Genomic DNA, 22084 nt, shown 5'->3' on the forward strand with positions numbered 1-22084 from the left:
TCATAATAAAGATAATTATAATCATAATCATAATAAGAAGATAGAGAGTAGCAAGAAGCAGTGGCTGCTCTCTAGCAGGTGACCTACAATCAAGGATCTGAATGGGGTATATGGCGCTAGCCATGTGGAAATCTGAGTGACGAGCCTTTCAAATTCAGTTTATGAAAAACAAAAGAGGGAGTGTGTTTGACTTGTTAGTATAACAACAATTGTTTAAAAAATTAAAAATAAACCTTTGCATCTAGCTCTTTACACATACATTTATATCCATGGAAGACATTCCTAGGACCATATTTGTGAGGTCAAAGTTATGCTCATTTTTAAAAAATCAGAATTCTCTCAATATTTTGTGAAAAGAATTTTTATGGAAATAGATTGAAAAACAGAAACCCTCCATGTTATACCTCATTACTTCTTAAGAATCTCTGCAGATTAGTGCACTCTCAAGCATCTGCTATGTATATTTCTGTCATTTACATGTACAATCAAGCCTATCATTTGACATTATTCAACAGTTGTTGATGATAAATGTCAGCATGCTGTGATTTGCAGGACAGTTACTTTGCACACATTCCCTACCAGACTATGAGCTCAGAAAGGATAAGACCCTGACTGCACCACTATATATGACAGCACTGCACATTCTAGAGATCCTATGACTGTGTGACTGATGTTGTATTACGTTACCTTTTTTATATTAAATTTACTCCTGAAGCAGTAAGAATGGTGACCATATAGTCTCTGTCTCCTCAGCATCCAACATAAATGCCTACCATGCAGTAGATGCTCTACATGTACTTTGGATGAATGAGTAAATAAAAACATCTTCACCAGGGGTGCCTGGGTGGCTCAGTCGGTTAAGCATCCGACTCTTGATTTCAGAGCAAGTCATGATCTCATGGTCATGAGATTGAACCCCGTATCAGGCTCCATGCTGGGTGTGGAGCCTGCTTGAGATTCTTTCTTTCCCTCTCCCTCTGCTGTTTCCCCTCAAATTAAAATATATATATACATCTTCACCAATATTATAACTGAGATGAGGACTAGCTAATAGCCAGAGTAATAATGATTTTTAAATGTTCAATAAGTCATCAAAATGTACCAACGATCTTTAGCCCCAGGAGTCTCTATGACTTCTACTTGTTCAGTGGTCACTCAAAAAATGAATATTGTCTTAAAGGTCTCTCATCTTAAAAATCATTTTAATCGTATGTACTAATACCACAGTTCCCAGCATGCTTTACAAAACAAGAAATATAAAATACTTCCCAGCAATTACAAATCATGTGTGTATATATATTGAATGCCTACTATCGGCCGGGCATTGAATTAGAAGCTAGAGATGGTGTGCTGACATGGTTCGTGTGCATGAGAGGAGACACGTGAGCACATAGTTCCAAGGATGTGATACTCTCCCTTCTAGTTTTAGAAAGACAGTCTTCCCAGAGAACACAAAAATACTAATTCAAAGGGATACATGTACCCCAATGTTTATAGCAACACTCTCAACAACAGCCAAATTATGGAAACAGCCCAAATGCCCATAGACTGATGAATGGATAAAGAAGGTGTGGAATATTACTGAGCCATAAAAAGGGAATTAAATCTTGCCATTTGCAACAAATGGAGGGAGCTAGAGAGTATTATGGTAATTGAAGTAAGTCAGATTATATGATTTCACTCATATGTGGAATTTAAGAAATAAAAACAATCACAGGGGAAGAAAAGAGAGAGTAAACCAAGACACAGACTCTTAACTATAGAGAACTGATGATTACCAAAGGGAAGGTGGGTGGGGCTATGGATGAGACAGGTGATGGCGAGTAAGTGGTGCTCTTGTGATGAGCACCAGGTGTTTTAAGTGTTGAGTCACTATTTTGTACATCTGAAACTACTATCACACTGTGTTTACTAACTGGAATTTAAATAAAAACTTAAAAAAAAACACAGTCTTGTTGTTTGTTTGTTTTGCATTAAGGAAGGGGATAAAAAAGGAAAGTTAAATTTACTGTCTCACATAAATATCAAACTGGCCAAAGGAGCAGAAGTGGAGCCTCAAAGGCCCTGCCTGGTCTGTCTCCTGCCCATCTTTTCCATTTCTCCTGACACTCCTCACCTTTACTCATGATTTATTAAAAATAGATCTACCCTATGATGCAGCAATAGCACTGCTAGGAATTTACCCAAGGGATTCAGGAGTACTAATGCATAGGGGCACTTGTACCCCAATGTTTATAGCAGCACTCTCAGCAATAGCCAAATTATGGAAAGAGCCTAAATGTCCATCAACTGATGAATGGATAAAGAAATTGTGGTTTATATACACAATGGAGTACTACGTGGCAATGAGAAAGAATGAAATATGGCCCTTTGTAGCAATGTGGATGGAACTGGAGAGTGTGATGCTAAGTGAAATAAGCCATACAGAGAAAGACAGATACCGTATGGTTTCACTCTTATGTGGATCTTGAGAAACTTAACAGAAACCTATGGGGGAGGGGAAGGAAAAAAAAAAAGAGGTTAGAGTGGGAGAGAGCCAAAGCATAAGAGACTGTTAAAAACTGAGGGTTGATGGGGGGTGGGAGGGAGGGGAGGGTGGGTGATGGGTATTGAGGAGGGCACCTTTTGGGATGAGCACTGGGTGTTGTATGGAAACCAATTTGACAATAAATTTCATATAGTGAAAAAAAAAAAAAAACTAAGGGTGTTGTATGCAAGCGATGAATCACAGGAATCTACTCCTGAAGCCAAGACTACACTGTATGTTAGCTAACTTGACGACAAAAAAAAAAAAACACCCTACGATAAACCAAGCCCTTTCCCAGGTATTTCCCTTGGTATTACCTATCTTCTATGCTCATGCTCTGAACAATCTGCTCCTCACTTTCCAGCATGATGGGTCCCTGGTCTTTGAGGCCCCACCATCAAAGCCCCCTTACCAGTGATGCATTTCCTGACCACCCCACGTTGTGTCTCCCTTCTCCCATACATGCTTATTTCTCCTTCACAGCCCCCATTTCATTTCCATCATAATTCTTATAACTAGCTGTGGTGCCTTTGTTCATTACTTTCTTGTTTCCCTGTTGGCTCCTCCCATCTCTGAACTATGAGTTCCAGTTACCAGGCTTCTCCTGCTGACCTCAGTGCCCAGTGCAGTACCTGCTGTATAAGGGACACTCAGTAAATATAAGGATAAAAATACATCTAAAGGAATGCAAGAATGCAGGAGGAGACTTTGATTATAGGCATCCCACAACAAACCGGTTTCCAAATATGACCTACAGCATGTAACTTGAACAACATTCCACAGAAAGGAGCATGCCCTAAAGAACTTCTTAATGCCTGCTCCAAAGTTACCATATATTTGAGCACACACTCACTACAGTGAATGATACAGAACATGCGATGATACACTTTTAATCTTTATGCAAAGCATAATATAGCATAATATAAGAAACCAGTTTTTTCTTGCAAAACATCACAATTCACCATTCTAGTCAGAATAGCTACACACCAAGCCCTGCTGGCAACATGTTTACAATTTCTCTTTTTTTATATAGTTGTTTTTTGATTTTTTTAACATTTACTTATTTTTGAGAGATAGAGTCAGAGCACAAGCAGGGAAGGGCAGAGAGAGCGGGAGACACAAAATCTGAAGCAGGCTCCAGGTTCAGGGCTGTCAGCACAGAGTCTGACACGGGGCTCGAACTCACAGAGCACGAAATCATGACTTGGGCTGAAATCAGATGCTTAACTGACTGAGCCACACCCCTGTTTACAATTTCTTTATCCACCTCTTCTTTGGTGTGCTGCCATCCACTTGCTAACTACACAGTCCTCAATATCAGATCAATTCCAGGAATCTGACTCTGGTAAGAAGTGAAGGTACCCTTTTTCTTTAGCAAGTCCAAGAACTACTTTTACTGTAATTAGTAACAATGGTAATTCTATTTCATTCAATGTATTCACTGTCATTTGAAATTATATTTTTTATTTATTTTGTCTCTCTTTCCAATCACATGGCAGATACATGAGAGTAGAAATCTTGTCACAATTGTCCTCCTTATATCTCATATACCTCTCCTTATATCCCCTCCTTCTATCTCCTCACCCTACGCCATCTCCAGTGCAAATAGTACTGGACTCAAATCTGGCACTTGATAAATTTCTGAATGAAAGAACAAACAATTGAATGAATGAACAAATGAACTGGCTCTCAGGGTTGCCTATGGATTCCATGTGTAAGGCATCTTTTTCTTTCAGTCTGTTTCATCAACTTTAGCTGTTCTGGGGTTACCCATGTAAATGGGAAAAATGTAGAATCCTAGCTTCAGTCAACAGTCTATAGTTCTAGAATAAATCCAAATTACATGATGTTAGAATTGTGTCCTATGTTCCTCATATGCAAACTAAGTGCAGCAGATGCTGCCATGGCTCTGAGACCATCTGCAGCTCCTTATATACCAAGGACTGCTTCCTGGGTCTGTTTTTAGAATATGGTAATACGATAGTGTGTAGGAATTAATGCCCCAGAAGCAGCTCTCAATCAATGAGCGGTAGACGTTGGAGGATTAAATCCCCGGCTTCCCCAGCCTTCAGTGGAACAATTCTGAGGCATGTTCTATAGAGGACCTCCAGTGGTATTTGAGCCCCGGTTGCCCACAGCAGACACCACTAATTAATAGAATTTTATTTGGTTTTCCTCCCTTCCTGTCTACCTTCCCCATTCCCTCAAAGAAAATAGAAAACCTGGGATCATTTCCCTGAGATTGAACCCAAAACCCTGTCTTTGGGTTTCCTCTTAGGACATTACAAGGTTAGACATTGGAAAATAATATAAGTACCTATCACATAAGGCTGTTGAAAAGATTCATGGAGTTAACACAAGTAAAGAATTCCTGGGATGTAGTCTGTGTTCCGTGTTATCTACTAGTTATTTCTAGTATTACTTATCTCCTCTAACCTCAAAATTCCCTTTAAATTTGCCAATCTTGGTTCTCTATTTAAGCCCACACCCTTATTCTTGATAGTTGTCTCAATCCCCAATTAGTCTCTGAAATTTCTAGACTAAGTTGAACTCCTTCTGAACCATTGGTAGTTGCCACTCTATTTGTCCTTCCCAGAAATAAACCAAGGGCCATCCTCAACAGCTTCAGAGGCAGCAAAGCAAAATTGCACAGATACAATTAAAAAGACTTACATTACTGCTAAAAAATAGATGAAAAGACTCAGATTTTCCAGCTTGGCCTTTTTTCCTCTGGAAAAAATGTATTGCTAAAGCAACTCCTAGGTGGGCATTTAAGGACCATTACAGTAGATCCAACTGACCAAGTATATATGTTGCTGGGTAACTCACTCTCCTTTTTTACTGGTATCAGGGCTCTAACTTTCTTGGATTAATTTTCAGCTAGGATTCATTCTAGAACAACTACAGAATGTATGACTTTACAAAGCAGCTGTGTCAATTCCCTTAAGGTATTATGAGCAATGACTTCACTATATAAAAATCCTCCGAATGTAGGCTGGTAGTCAGCTTCTTGCTGTCCATTTTTATCCTCTCTCCCAACCATCAAAGGATATCAAACATTATGAGTATACAACAAATACATCTTGATGGGTTGGTATTAAAATTATGAAACAGTAAATTGTCTTTTACATACTGGTATCTATGAAACAATCAGATGATCTTTATGTAGACTAGCTGCCCCCAAATAGAGATATTAAAATACCTTTATGATGGATTAGTCTGACATAATTGTGATGTGTAAAATGACGATGACTTCATTTTTTTTTCAATTATTTTAAATTGTGGTAAAAGATACATAACACAAAATTTACCATCTTAACTATTTTTAAGTGTATACTTCAGCAGTGTTAAGTGCATTCACACTGTTATACAATCAAAATCCAAAATTCTTTTCACCTTACAAAACTAAAACACTATACCATATTACACAATTCTTTTCCCCTCCCTCTGAGACCCTGTCAACCAGCCTTCTATTTCCATCTGTATGACTCTGACTATTCCAAGTATCTCATATCAGTGGAATCCATAAAGCATTTGTCTTTTTGTGTCTTAACATTATGTCCTCGAGGTTTATCCATGTTGTAGCATGCATCAGATTTTCCTTCCTTTTTAAGGCTGAATAACATTCCATTGTATGCATATATCACATTTTATTTATCCAGTCATCTGTCAGTGAGCACTTAGTTTGCTCCCAACTTTTGGTGATTATGAATAATGTTCTTATGAACATCATTGTGCGAATACCTCTTCGAAACTCTGCTTTCAACTGTTAGGTATATACATACAAAGGGAATTGGTGAATCATATAGTAATTACGTTTTTAATTTTTCTGAAGAATTGCTATGCTGCTTTCCCGAACAGCTTTGCCATTTTATATTTTTACCAACAGTGCACATGGCTTCCAAGTTCTCCACAGGCGACTCCATTTTTTAAGCTCTGAATGTTACCACATCTTGGACTTCATTTTCTTTTAAGCTTCCTTATTCACTATAAGGATCCTGTTTGCATACTCTTATTTACCTTTGAACAATTTTTGAAAACTAATATTCACTGAGTATCTACTTTTAGTCCTGGGTATTTTTTTTTAATAAGTACTAGCCCCTATCCTCTAGAATCTCTCTGACTAGTTAAGACATGAAAAGATACTTGAAAAAAAAATGTAATATGAAACTGTCATCATACACATATATAAAAAATACTATAAGAACTTGTAGAGAGTGATTACCTTTGTTAGAAGAATGTCCGTTGAAGTTTCAAAAAGAAGATAGCATTGTGGTTGAATCTAGACTGCTGAAAAATTTCAAGTTGAAAAAAATAGTGTAAGGGAAAGGTGCATTACAAATTAGCCATAACATATACTAAGGTAGATGAGTATGAGAGACTAAGATCAAGCCAGTGGCAAAGGCAATTAAATGTCATGCAAATGTCTTTTTTATGTTTGCATCAACAACGCATGTATAAAAATTTCATTCATGAAAATATAAAATGGAATGGAGATAAAGTCTACCTACCAGGATTTGTTGCTTTTTCTAAACCAAGCCCAACCCAGACTCAGACTACAAAGCTTAACACTGTTGTCAAACCACCAAAATTCACTAAGTCATCTGGGATTGTGACAGGGGCAGAAAGTAGACATCCCACAGTCAATCTGATATGGAGTGTTTAAAGTGTTTAAAAAGCCTAATGAACCATGCATCCATTAATCTGGTTATGTCGTAGAACCATTGTTACCCTAATTAAAAGCCTCTCGGTATGGGGCACCATGATAGACACTCCTGAAAAAGAGTCCTCATCATACTTGCATGATTAAAATCAAAGTCACAGAAAACCGATGCAGACAGATTCCAAGGACATCCAAATGTAAAGTTCCATCCAATTATAAACCCATATAAAGGTACATTTTACCTACATGTGCACATACATATATATTGCACATATATATATCTTTCAAAACTATTACTGAGAGTATATACATATATCTTAGGAAAGAATGCATACTGTAGAACAGAGGATAAGTAGGTGTCATTGGCAGGTATGTATATTAATAGAGTGGATCAGTGGACCTTTGGGGAAAAGTCATTACTTCTTGCATTTATCAGGAAAGTTCACTCAAGGATGTTTTGGGAAAGTTCAATTTTTAAAGATAATCATCTCCTTCCTACACTTTGCACATAAAGAGGTAACCATTAAGGTAGTAAATCATAGATCACAGTTAGTTAGCATAACCTAGATAGCAGAAAAAGGCATTTTTCACAGGTAAGAAGTAAGAAATTTACTACCTAAGTAATTTTATCAGGTGACTGATAATTTTCACCCATGGAAATAAAGTATGAAACACAAACCTCTCCCTCATATTTGGGTGCGTATGAGCTAACCTTATTTTCTCTGTCCCCAGAGCCAACACTTGTGTAATTATTTGATATATATAATTTTTTTTATCAAAGGCATTGGTGCACATCAGTGAGAACTTTCAACCACCTTGAAAATGACTTTTAGAATATTTCATTAGCAGACTGTCTTTCAGAGCCTGAGTTGACATTCATGTTTCTTCATACCAGTCTTTCATCCATAAAACCCTTTGTTCTACTGAACAGTTTCCAGACAATGTAGGCAATAAAAAAAAAGAAAGAAAGGAAAGAAAGCATCCATTCCAGTATTTGATCAGTTTTATTCAAATCTCATCTATTAATAATCTTTTGAGATCTTTCTAAGAATTTTATTTCCTTTCTTTTGGTATCATATTATTTCCTAAAAAAAGCTCTCCAAATTTAATGAAATGGAAACTTGCTATTTCATAGGAAATAGGCAAAACTCATGGTTAAATTTTTTTCTATTTCTATCACTTTCAATAAAGTTTATGGGAAAATAACTGCTGTGATGAGCTCAAAGATTTATTTTTAATTACAAAAAGTTGAATTTTTACCAAATAATTAGGAAAAAACACCCAGTTGCTTAAATAGCATTTTATACGCACCAAAATAAATGTTTAAAATGAGATAATCTGAATAGCCAATTAGATATTTTTAATATTTTAATAAAAATAAAATGTCAAATGAGTATTTTGAGGAACAAAAATATTTATAACATATCCTATAAATTGGGTTTGTTTTAGAACCACAAAGACAGGACTATGTACAACATAGAAATCCATGTGTCTAGTCTCTGCAATGCAAGAATCACGCTGGCTTCTTCAACTCTTCCAATATTTATGTGCAGATCTATATCATTTTAGCTGATGTAGTTTGGAAGCTTAAAAATGAAGCTGTTACTAAACAGGTAAAATTTTGATGTGTCTTGGCATGCACATGTACACACTGTGTGAAATATGTACATTTCAGAAGCAGAAAATTCTGCTTCTGCCTCACAGCTAGGCCTAATAATTCTACTACAGTAATTTAAACAACCACTTGGAGTTTGCTCTTAAAAGTTAAACACAAACCATTAAAATCTGAGAAACAGCAAGCTCAATTTGATTTATTATCTTTTATATGTTATGCTTCTGCCTATTGGATAAAAGGCTCCAGCAGCCAGACTGAAATTTGCCAGGTTTGTTTTCTTAATAGAGATATTGATTTTGCCTTTTGTTCTAGAACTTAGAATATCCCAGTTTCATTATGTTTTAATATTTTGTTGTTCAAGCTAGTTTACTTTTATGGTACTTCATAACATTACGTTTTGTGAATGAAAGAAGAAGAAGAAATAGAATTTGCTTTCAAACAATGTAACTTAGAAGAGAGAAATGGAAATTATCAAAAAATTGAAGAGTTAGAAGCAGCAAGATTCTCTTTATACTTTTCTTTCAAAAAATATAACTGAAAGCTCCTAAATATGTCAAAATACTTCTTTCTTAATTTAAGCTTTTACTTTAATTCTAGTTAGTTATCATACAGTGTTATATTAGTTTCAGGTATACAATATAGTAATTCAGCAGTTCCATAAATCATCCTGTGCTCATCATGACAAGTGCACTCCTTAATCCCCATCACCTATTTAACCCATCATCCCCATGCCCCCTCACTTCTGGTAACCATCAATTTGTCTCTCTTATTTTATTTCCCCTTTGCTTGTTTGCTTTGTTTCTTAAATTCCACATATGAGTGAAATCATATGGTGTTTGTCTTTCTCTGACTTATTTTGCTTAGCATAATACACTCTAGCTCCACCCATGTCATTTTAAATGGCAAGATTTCATTCTTTTTTATGGCTGAGTATGGCATTGTATATATAAACCATATCTGCTTTATTCACTCATCATTCAATGGACACTTGAGCTGCTTCCACATCTTGGCCACTGTAAATAATGCTGCTATAAACAGAGGCTCATGTATCCCTTTGAATTAGTGTTTTTGTATTCTTTCAGTAAATACCAAGTAGTGTGATTGTTGGATCCTCAGATAGTTCCATTTTTAACTTTTTGAGGAACCTCCATACTGTTTTCCACAGTGACTACACCAGTTGACATTCCCACCAATGGTGTATGAGTGCTCCTTTTTGCATGTTACTGTCCAGTTTTCCAAACACAGTTTGTTGAAGAGATATTCTTTTTCCCACTGGCTATTCTTCCTGCTTTGTCAAAAATTAACAGACCATATAATTATGAGTTCATTTATGGATTTTCTATTCTGTTTCATTGATCTATGTGTCTATTTTTATGCCAGTACCATACTGTTTTACTACTGTTTTGAAATATAATTTGAAGTCTGGAGTTGTGATGCCTCAAGCTTTGCTTTTCTTTTTCAAGGTTGTTTTAGCTATTCGGGGTCTTTTGTGGTTCCATATGAATTTTAGGATTGTTTGTTCTAGTTCTGTGAAAAGCACTGTTGGTATTTTGATAGGGATTGCATTAAATGTATAGATTGCTTTGGATAATACAGACATTTTAACGATAATTGTTCTTCCAATCCATGAGCATGGAATACCTTTCCATTTCCTTGTTTCATCTCAAATTTCTTTCACCAGTGTTTTATGGTTTTCAGAGTACAGGTCTTTCACCTCTTCGGTTCAGTTTATTCCTAGATATTTTATTATTTTGGGTGCAACTGTAAATAGGATCGATTCCTTGATTTCTCTTTCTGCTGCCTCATTATTGGTGTAAAGAAATACAACAGATTTCTATACATTGATTTTGTATCCTGCAACTTTACTGAATTTGTGTATCAGTTCTAGCAGTGTTTTGGGGGAGTCTTTAGGGTTTTCTATATATATTATCATGTCACCTCCATATAGTTAGTTTTACTTCTTCCTTACTGATTTAGATGCATTTTATTTCTTTTTGTTGGCTGATTGCTGAGGCAAGGACTTCCAGTACTATGCTGAGTACAAGTGGTGAGCGTAGACATCCTTGTCTTGTTCTTAACCATAGGGGAAAAGCTCTTAGTTTTTACCCATTAAGAATGATGTCAGTGGTGGACTTTCCATAGATGGCCTTTATTATGTTGAGATATGTTCCCTCTAAACCTAATTTCCTGAGAGTTTTTATCATGAATGGATGTTGTGCTTCGTCAAATGCTTTTTCTGCATCTACTGAAATGATTGTATGGTTCTTATCCTTTCTCTTATTGATGTGATGTATCACATTGATCGATTTGTCAATATTGAACCACCTTTGCAACCCAGGAATAAATGCCACTTGATCATGGTGAAGTATTTTTTAATGTATTGTTGGATATGGTTTACTAGTATTTTATCGGGAATTTTTACATCTGTGTTTATCAGGGAGATTGGCCTTAGTTCTCTTTTTTAGTGGTGTCTTTATCTGGTTTTGGTATCAGGGTAATGCTGGCATCACGGAATGAATTTGGAAGTTTTTCTTCCTCTTCTATATTTTGGAATAGTTTAAGAAGAATAGGAATTAACTATTCTTTAAATGTTTGGTAGAACATGAAGCCATGTGGTCCTGCACTTTTGTTTGCTGGGAATTTATTGATTATTGACTCAATTTCTTTGCTGGTTTTCAGTCTGTTCAAATTTTCTATTTCCTCCTGTTTCAGTTTTGGTAGTTTTTATGTTTCTAGGAATTTGTCCATTTCTTCCAAGTTGTCCAATCTGTTGGCATATAGGTTTTTGAAATATCCTCTTCTGATTGTTTGTATTTCTGTGGTGTTGGTTTCAAACTACTTCTTAAACAAGAGAACGAGATGCTCATAGAGTACCTAAAAGCCACTTTCTACCCCCTTATAGTCAGTTAGACAGGAACTACTTTTCAGTCTTAGACATCAGATACTGTAATATCAGACTGGAAATGGAACCAGTTAAATTGGAGGAAAAAACATCAAAAAAGCCTTCTGAAGGAAACTCATGGAGAGAAACAGATTAGCAATTAACTTAAATTCACATGACAGATGTTCCAACATTTAAAAAGTTAAGATGACTTGTCAAACAAGAATCAAACTCTGTCCTAATAAGAGGGGTTAAAGCTCATTTAAAGAAACTACTTACTGAAGGTGCAAACACGATGGTAAACATGAGATGTAGAGTATATACTGAAGATGTATGGGGTCATCAATGACTTTTTTTAGCTTTCCTAAATATAACCAAATCGTGTTCATATGTCAGATTATGCTTTTGGAATGTTTCTACGGGTTTTGAACATTTGAACATTTTTGTATTCAGTAATTTTCACTGAGCACCTTTGATGTTTCAAACAGTGAACTAGGCATTGAGGTTATATTGACATTTAAAGTAGAGTCCCTACTCTGGGGCAGACAGAGCTTACATGCACATACATCCTCTTACAGATTGGTCCTAATGAATGCCTCATTATACTGGCCTGGATTGTATCCTATTCACAACCGAGGAAAACTAGAGAGAGAGATCATGGGAAACTGAGGCACTATTTTGAGTGAATCACTTTGCATTTCTCACCATATAATCATAAATAAGGGTCTGCCATCTTAATTCGTATCTGCCATACATTACCCAAAATTAATTTCCAGTCACTCCCCAAGCTCTCCCTTAACAGCATCTCCTCCTCTTCACTCCTGCTGCATCCCTGATTTATTCTCCACAATCTACATGCTACCCCACTGTTGCCCTGAAAGCTCTTCCACCAGAGTCCCCAGTGACCTCTTGTGATGAATTCCAATAGATATTTCTCAGTCTGTGCTGTATTTCATTTGCCCCTTTGATGTGCACTCCCATCTCTCTCCCACTCTGCTCCACACCAGAGGCTGATCTGTACAGACTACTTCACAGATTCTCTTGCTTCTGATTGGGCGTGGCCAGTGGAGAGTACATGCAAGAGAGTGAGGGAAGAATCAAGATAGTGTCAGGGTAATCCCCATCTAGCCTCAACCTGAAACGTCTCTCAATCAAAGGTTGGAGCTCTCTTGTGCCAGGTTCTGGTAACTGCTCCCTCTTCTTGACCCATTGGGCTGAGGAGCAGTCATGATCTCACCCTCTTACCCTCGCCCCAGTGAAAGCCACTGTCACATGGAATTTCCCCCACACTTTGGTAAACAGTCACTTTATTAAGTTCTCCTCAAATTAACCCATTTGAGAGCTCAATCCGTTTCTGGCTGGCAACCTGACAAACTACAGTCCTTATCGCACTTGCCTGCTCTCCAACATTTGATAACCAATGTCCACTCTCTTCTTATCTCTGACTACTTGCTTAGTCTCCTTAATGAGTCTGTCTTAGTGTGGTCAAGAAAGAGTGACAACATTAATCTTCAACAGCCCTCCCCCATAAACATAAACATAACAGTCTGAATAAAAACAATGTGCTTTGATGGAAACATAACTAACTTCAAGACAAGTTCCCTGTGCCGCGCCCTTTCTCTCCTTCCCCTCTCTCTCTCTCTCTCTGTCTCTCTCTCACACACACACACACACACACACACACACACAATCCAAGTTTAGTTTATGCTCTTTGGCACCTCCAAAGAATAAATTCTAGATTCATTCAGTGATTTATCATTCTCTGCTTATCCCTTAAATAATGTCACTTTCCACATGTACATTTTACATTCTCCATGCTTTTTTTTTTATTTTATACATTCTTACTGTGATACTTTAAGTATATGGGTTCAATTTACATACAAATGCTGAACACTTTCCAAATTCTTACCACTAAACTAGTCCTGTCCTTCTGAGTACTGGGCAGTCCCTTTAGGAGGCTCCACAGAATCTGAAACTCAACAAATTCAAGCCAGAATCATTAAGAGCTCCCAAAAACTTTTGCATTCTCCTATTCCCTATCCCAGTGAATGGCACTGATATCAGCTCAGAAGTGCAAGACAGAAATCTATGAGCTGGCCTTGATGCCTCTTACTCCACTGCCCTTCACCCATTAAATCAGCCAGACATGACCATTGCTTCCATCCTCTTTTTTTTTAATGTTTTATTTTTTAGAGAGAAAGAGGCAAAGTATGAGTGAGCAGGGGGAGGAGCAGGGAAAGAGGGAGACACAGAATCTAAAACAGGCTCCAGGCTCTGAGCTGTCAGCACAGAGCCGATCGCAGGGCTCGAACTCATGAACTGTAAGATCATGATCTGAGCCAAAGTCAGACACTTAATTGACTGAGTTACCGAGGCACTCCAGTTCTATCCTCTTAATTACATCTTAAACCTACCTTTCTCCTTTCCTCAACCTCATGGCCTCCTAACTATACCAACTGAATCAAACCTCACCATTCTATAATCCATCTTCCATAAATCTTCTCTCTTTCTAAAGAAAAAAAAATCTTATCCTGTTACTCTCCCTCTATATCCTTCAATGACTATATTGCATTCAGGAAAATATATTCGAACTTTCAAAACCCTGCAAGACCCCTACCTATATTTCTAGTCTCATATCTTCACAATACATATATATCATAAAATCTAGTCACTTACAATTAATGTTATATGATCACGTACACGTATATATGTACAGGCGTATTTCCAGACTCTTCATTCTGTTACAGTGTTCTATTTGTCTATCTTTATGCCAATAACTGTCTTTATTGTAGACTTATAAAATTCTCTTTGCTACCAACACACACAAGCCATAGTCTGGGTGCTCAGTGCTGAATATTTCCTCATTGGTACCACTTAGTTCACATGTCACAAGTTTGTGTGTTGTATTTTCCTTTTCATTCAGCTCAAAATACTTTCTAATATCCAAAAAATAGAAATGGAAGGAAAACTTCCAAACTCTTTCTATGAAGGCAGCATTACCTTGATTCCAAAACCAGACAAAGACCCCACTAAAAAGGAGAACTACAGACCAATTTCCCTGATGAACATGGATGCAAAAATCCTCAGCAAGATTTTAGCCAACCAGATCCAACAATACATTAAAAAATTATTCACCACGACCAAGTGGGATTTATACCTGGGATGCAGGGCTGGTTCAATATCTGCAAAACAATCAATATGATTCATCACATCAATAAAAGAAAGGACAAGAACCACATAATCCTCTCAACAGATGCAGAGAAAGCATTTGACAAAATACAGCATCCTTTCTTGATAAAAACTCTTAAGTAGGGATAGAAGAATCATACCTCGAGATCATACAAGCCATATGTCAAAGACCCAATGCTAATATCATCCTCAATGGGGAAAAACTGAGAGCTTTCCCCCCTAAGGTCAGGGACAAGACAAGAATGTCCACTCTCATCACTGTTATTCAACATAATATTGGAAGTCACAGCCTCAGCAGTCAGAGAACACAAAGAGATAAAAGCATCCAAATTGGCCAGGAGGAGGTCAAATCCTTCACTCTTCGCAAATGATGTGATACTCGATATGGAAAACCCAAAAGATTCCACCAAAAAACTGCCATAACTAATCCATGAATTCAGCAAAGTGGCAGGATATAAAATTAATGCACAGAAACAAGTTGCATTCCTATACACCAAGAATAAAGCAACAGAAAGAGAAATCAAGGCATCGATCCCATTTACAATTGCACCAAAAACCATAAAATACCTAGGAATAAATCTAACCAAAGAGGTGAAAAATCTATACACTGAAAACTATAGAAAACTTATGAAAGAAATTGAAGAAACAATAAAAATGAGAAAATATTCCACGCTCCTGGATAGGAAGAACCAATATTGTCAAAATGTCTATACTACCCAAAGCAATCTACATATTCAATGCGATCCCTATCAAAATAACACAAGCATTCTTCACAGAGCTAGAACAAACAATCCTAAAATATGTATGGAATCAGAAAAGACCCCGAATAGCCAAAGCAGTCTTGAAAAAGAAAACCAAAGCAGGAGGTATCACAATCCCAAACTTCAAGCTGTATTACAAAGCTATAATCATCAAGACAGTATGGTACTGGCACAAAAACAGACACTCACATCAATGGAACAGAACAGAGAACCCAGAAATGGACCCACAAACATATGGCTAACTAATCTTTGACAAAGCAGGAAAGAACACCCAATGGAATCAAGACAGTCTCTTCAGCAAGTGGTGCTGGGAAAACTGGACAGCAACATGCAGAAGAATGAACCTGGACCACTTTCTTACACCATACACAAAAATAAACTCAAAATGGATGAAACACCTCAATGTAAGACAGGAAGCCACCAAAATCCTCAAGGAGAAAGCAGGCAAAAACCTCTTTGACCTTGGCCACAGCAGCTTCTTATTCTACATGTCTCCAGAGGTAAGGGAAACAAAAGCAAACATGAACCTCATCAAAATAAAAAGATTCTGCACAGTGAAGGAAACAATCAGCAAAACTACAAGGCAACCGACAGAATGGGAGAAGATATATGTAAATGACATAACAGATAAAGGGTTAGTATCCAAAATCTATAGAGAACTTATCAAACTCAACACCCAAAAAACAAATAATTCATTGAAGAAATGGGCAAAAGACATGAGTAGACACTTCTCCAAAGAAGACATCCAGATGGCCAACCGACACATGAAAACATGCTCAACAGCACTCATCAGGGAAATACAAATCAAAACCACAATATGACACCACCTCACACCTGTGAGAATGGCAAACATTAATAACTCAGGCAACAACAGATGTTGGCAAGGATGCGGAGAAAGAGGATCTCTTTTGCATTGTTGGTGGGAAGGCAAATTGGTGCATCCACTCTGGAAAACAGTATGGAGGTTCCTCAAAAAAATTAAAAAGAGAACTACCCTATGACCCAGCAATTGCAATACTAGGTATTTATCCAAGGGATACAGATGTGCTGTTTCGAAGGGGCACATGCACCCCCATGTTTATAGCAGCACTATCGACAATAGCCAAAGTATGGAAACAGGCCAAATGTCCATCAATAGATGAGTGGATAAAGAAGATGTGGTATATATACACAATGGAGTATTACCCAGCAATCAAAAAGAATGAAATCTTGCCATTTGCAACTACATGGATGGAACTAGAGGGTATTATGCTAAGTGAAATTAGTCAGAGAAAGACAAATATCATATGACTTCATTCATATGAGGACTTTAGGATACAAAACAGATGAACATAAGGGAAGGAAAGTAAAAATAATATAAAAACAGGGAGGGGGACAAAACATAAGAGACCCTTAAATATGGGGAACAAACAGAGGGTTGCTGGAGGGGCTGTGGGAGGGAGGATGGGCTACATGGGTAAGGGGCATTAAAGAATCTACTCCTGAAATCATTGTTGCACTACATGCTAACTTGGATGTAAATTTAAAAATAAATTAAATAAAAAAATTTTTAAATGCTTTCTAACATTCCTTTTGATTTCTTCTCTAATCCATGGGTAATTTAGAAATGTGCAATCGAGTTTCCAAGTATTTAAGGGTTTTCCAGGTATCTTTTTGTCATTCGTTGGTAATTCAATTCTGACATGGTCAGAGAACACACGTCATGTTTTGATTCCTTTTAAGTTTATTGGGATTCATTTTATGGTACAGAATATGGTCTAACCTGATAAATGTTCCATGACTCAAAAAAAAATCTGTTTATAGGAGTATTATTTAAATTTCATTTAGATCAAGGTGGTTGATTAGTACAATCAGTAAGCCTTCCATAGTTTTATTGACCTTTTAATTTTCCTTTTCAGTTACTGAAGAGAGATACTAAAATAACCAACTATAATTGTGGATTTGTCTAGTTCCCCTTGCAGTTCCACCAGTTTTTACCTCATATATTTTGAAGCTCTGTTATTAGATGCTTGAACAAATAGATTGTTATGTCCTCCTAATGAAATTGAGCCCTTTTTATCATTATGAAGTGATCTTCATTTACCCTTGTAATATTCTTTGCTCTGAATCCTATTTTATCTGACATTAATATACAGTCTAGCTTTCTTTAGCTAAGTGTTAGCATTGTATACCTTTTTCATTTATTTTAAATCTATTTCCATCTTTGTAAATTGTGTGTCCTATAGGCAGCATATAGTGGGATAATGCTTTTCTATTCAATCTGATCATCTCTGTCATTTAGTTGTTTTTTTTTTATTTTAGCAGTTACCTTGGGGCTATACACACACACACATATATATACATATATACACACACATATATATACATATATACACACACACACATATATATACATATATACACACACATATATATACATATATACACACACACACACACATATATATATACACATATATCTTATTTTTAAGTTATCACAGTTGATCTTCAAGGTGTATTTTATCACTCCATATGAAGAATTAATATCTCACAAGAGCATATTTTCATTTATCTCTACTCAGCATTTGTCATACATTTCATTCTTACATGTTACAAATTCCACAATACAATGTTTTATTTTTAAGAGTCTACAACCTCCTAAATCAATTTTAAAAATAAGAACATAGGGGCGCCTGGGTGGCTTAGTCGGTTAAGCGTCCGACTTTGGCTCAGGTCATGATCTCACGGTCCGTGAGTTTGAGCCCCGCGTTGGGCTCTGTGCTGACAGCTCAGAGCCTGGAGCCTGTTTCAGATTCTGTGTCTCCCTCTCTCTCTGCCCCTCCCCTGTTCATTCTCTGTCTCTCTCTGTCTCAAAAATAAATAAACGTTAAAAAAAATTTTTTTAATAAGAACATAATCTTGTACATTTATCAATGTAGTTAGCATTTCCAGTGCTTTCCATTCCTTTTGTAGATTCATGCTTCCATCTAATATGATTTTCTTTCTTCCTGAAGAACATCCTTTAGCAATTTTTATAATAGAAGTCTGCTGGTAATTAGTTATTTCAGCTTCTGTAATTCTGAAAGTCTTATTTTATCTTCCATTTTCAAATACATTTTACTAGGCATAAACTCTAAGTTGACATAGTTATTTTGTTTGTTTAATTATATAAAGATGATATGCCTCCATTTTCTCAATTACATTCTCCAATGAAAAGTCTACTGTTGGGATGCCTGGGTGGCTCAGTCGGTTGGGCGTCTGACTTCGGCTCAGGTCATGATCTCACGGTCTGTGAGTTCGAGCCCCACGTAGGGCTTGATAGCTCAGAGCCTGGTGCCCATTTCAGATTCTGTGTCTCCCTCTCTCTCTGCCCCTCCCCTGTTCATGCTCTGTCTCTATCTCAAAAATAAATAAACGTTAAAAAAATTAAAAAAAAAAAAGTCTACTGTTATCTTTCTCCTGTAGTGTATGTATTGTGGCTTTTTCTTCTGCCTCCTTTAAGAATTTCTCTTTATTAGTGGTTTTAAGCGATTTGCTTATGATGTGCCTTGGTGTAATTTTCTTCATTTTCTTTATGCTTGGCATTATTTGAGATTCCTGCATTTTGGGTTTATAGTTTTCAACAAATTTGGAAAATTTTTAACAATTATGTCTTCAACTATACGTTCTGTGTCTCTCTTCTTGCAGACTCTAATTACATGCATATTAGGCCATAAGTTGTCCCACAGCTGATTCTTTTTCTCATTGCCTTTTGTTTTGGATATTTCCTATTGTTTTATCTTCAAGTTCACTAATCATTTTTTCTGCAACGTTTACTTAATGTTACATTAATTTCATTAAGTGTGTTTTTTTTCATTTGAGACACTGTAGCTTTCATCTCTAGAAGGTTTATTTGGTTTTTTTTTAATTTTTCATATTTCTATTTAACTTTATGAGTGTATGGAATAAAGTTATTGGAACTTTTTAATGTCATTTTTGGTTAATTCTATTATTTGTTAGTTCTGGGTTAGTTTCAATTGGTTAATTTTTTTCAATATAGATTGTATTTTCCTGCTTCTTTATCTGCCTCACAGTATTTTATTGGATGCCAGACATTGTGAATTTTACCTTCTTAGGTGTGGGTATTTTTGTGTCCCCAGAAATGTTCTTGAGCTTTGTTTGGGGATGCAGTTAAGTTACTTGGAAACAGTTTGATCCTTTCAGGTTCCACCTTTAATCCTTATTAGATAGGACCAGAGCCATGTTTAGTCTGATGATAATTATTTCCCAACACTAAGGCAAGACCCTTCTTAGTATTCTAACTCATTGAACCATGATTTATGAAATCTTCCACTCCAATTTGTGGGAATAAGCACTATTCCTGGCCCTGTGTAAGATCTGAGTACTGTTCTCTTTAATCCTTTCAAGTGGCTCTTTTCCCAGCTGTGGGAAACACAAGATGCTGATCACACAAGATGCTGATCAATAAATACTTAGCTAAATACTCAAAAAATACTCTACAGATCCCTAGATTTCTCTCTGTAAGCAAAGCTCTTGCAGCTTCGGTACTTTTTCCTGAAAACTAGTTGCCCGTGTCTCTCCAGACACAAAGCCCCATCTTCTCAACTCAGGGAGTCTTCTAGGCTCCATGAGTTTTCCCTCCAGCATTGGAGCCCAGAGACTCTCAGAGGAAATCATAGAGTTCATCTCATTTTTCCCCATCTCCCCAGGATCACTGCCCTGCATCACCTTATGCCCAGTGTCTCGAAAACCAGTTTTGTATTTTTTGTCCAGTTTTTGTTTCTCAGGTGGGATGGTAAATCCATTATTTGTCACTCCATCTTGATCACAAGTATCTCTGAAAAACCTAATTTAATCACTTATGAGAGCCCTAATATTACTACTATTTTGAGTTCATTATGTGCTAATTTCTTGACATGTTCCTTTCCATTTATTCCATTTAAATTTTCAACAACCCAGTCAGTTAGATGCTGTGTTTTATAAATGGGAAAACGGAGTTCAAGAGAATTTTTCTTCATCATCCAGCCAGTAAATGCTGAAGCCATATTTCAAACCTGGACAAGTTGATTCAAGTTGATATCCATACCTGTATATACACCACATTATAAGACTAACCACAACTACAACATTTTTAATCATATGAAAGATTTATAAATCTATTTTTGAGTCTTTGGCTGCATGATGATTAATTTTGTGTGTCAACTTAACAGAACTTAGGGATGGATGCCCAAATAGATGGTAAAACATTATTGCTGGATGTGCCTGTGAGGGTTGTTCTGGGAGAGATTAGCATTTGAATTGGTGAAGAGAGTAAAGCAGCTGGCTCTCCCCAGTATGGGCATCTCTTGAGCAAGCAAAACAAAAAGATGGAGGAATGATGAACTCATCTTCTTTCTGCCTGAGCTGAGCCATCTACCTTCTATCTCAGACATCAGCTCTCCTGGCTCTTAGGCTTTCACACTCAGATCAAAATTTGCAACACCAGCCCCTCCCCCTCCCTGATTATCAGGCTTTCAAACTCAGATTGAATTAGACCACCAACTTTCCTGGTTTTCAAGCTTGCAGATGGCAGATCATGGGACTTATTGGCCTCCAGAACTGCATGAGCCAATTCCTGTAATCATATAGATAGACAGATAGATAGACAGAGATATTGATATATACTATATTATATATAAATTATATATACAATATATTATAATTTATATAGATATACAAATTATATATTTATAATATGTAATTATAAATTATGATAATATAAATGTATATGTTATATATTTATATCATATATATTATATTGTATTGTATTATATTATATATTCATTCTGGAGATATATAGAGAGGGGTGAGGGAGAGAGAAAGAGAGAATCCAACTGGTTCTCTTTCTCTGGAGAACCTTGACTAATACAAGCTGTTACTTAATAGAAATATAGTTCATACCACCATCTGGCACAACACACACACACCCCTGTATAACAAAACTAAAACCAAAATTTCATGGCAAAATATTTACTGTTATTATAGCTGCTGATCACTTATTTTTCTTTTTTCTCTTAAGGCCTATCTGAATTCCTAAAGTAATTTTATGATTAATAGGTTTGACTCTCAGAAAGACAAAATGATATAATGTTAATTGAATCATTTATTCTAAGCCCTCCTTCTGAAATTGCAATCTTTCCTCCTGACTTTTGTTTTAATTTTATTTGATTGAAATTCTGCAGGAATCAAGTAGATTCAAGGGCTAATTATAAGTTGGTCATACTTATCCCAAGCCTTGGAGTTTTGAATTATTAATAGTCTCACTCTTATTGTCTTTATTTATTTTTCAGCTTCATGAATTTTACCACAAATTGGTGCAGGTATACCTTGTTTTATTGCACATTGTTTTACTTTGCTTCATAGGTGGTATTTAAAATTTGATAAGAGAGTTTATCTTAAATATAAGAATATTAATACTTTAGCACTCTTC

The sequence above is a fragment of the Acinonyx jubatus genome, chromosome E2 (assembly GCF_027475565.1).
Source record: "Acinonyx jubatus isolate Ajub_Pintada_27869175 chromosome E2, VMU_Ajub_asm_v1.0, whole genome shotgun sequence".
Lineage (NCBI taxonomy): Eukaryota > Metazoa > Chordata > Mammalia > Carnivora > Felidae > Acinonyx > Acinonyx jubatus.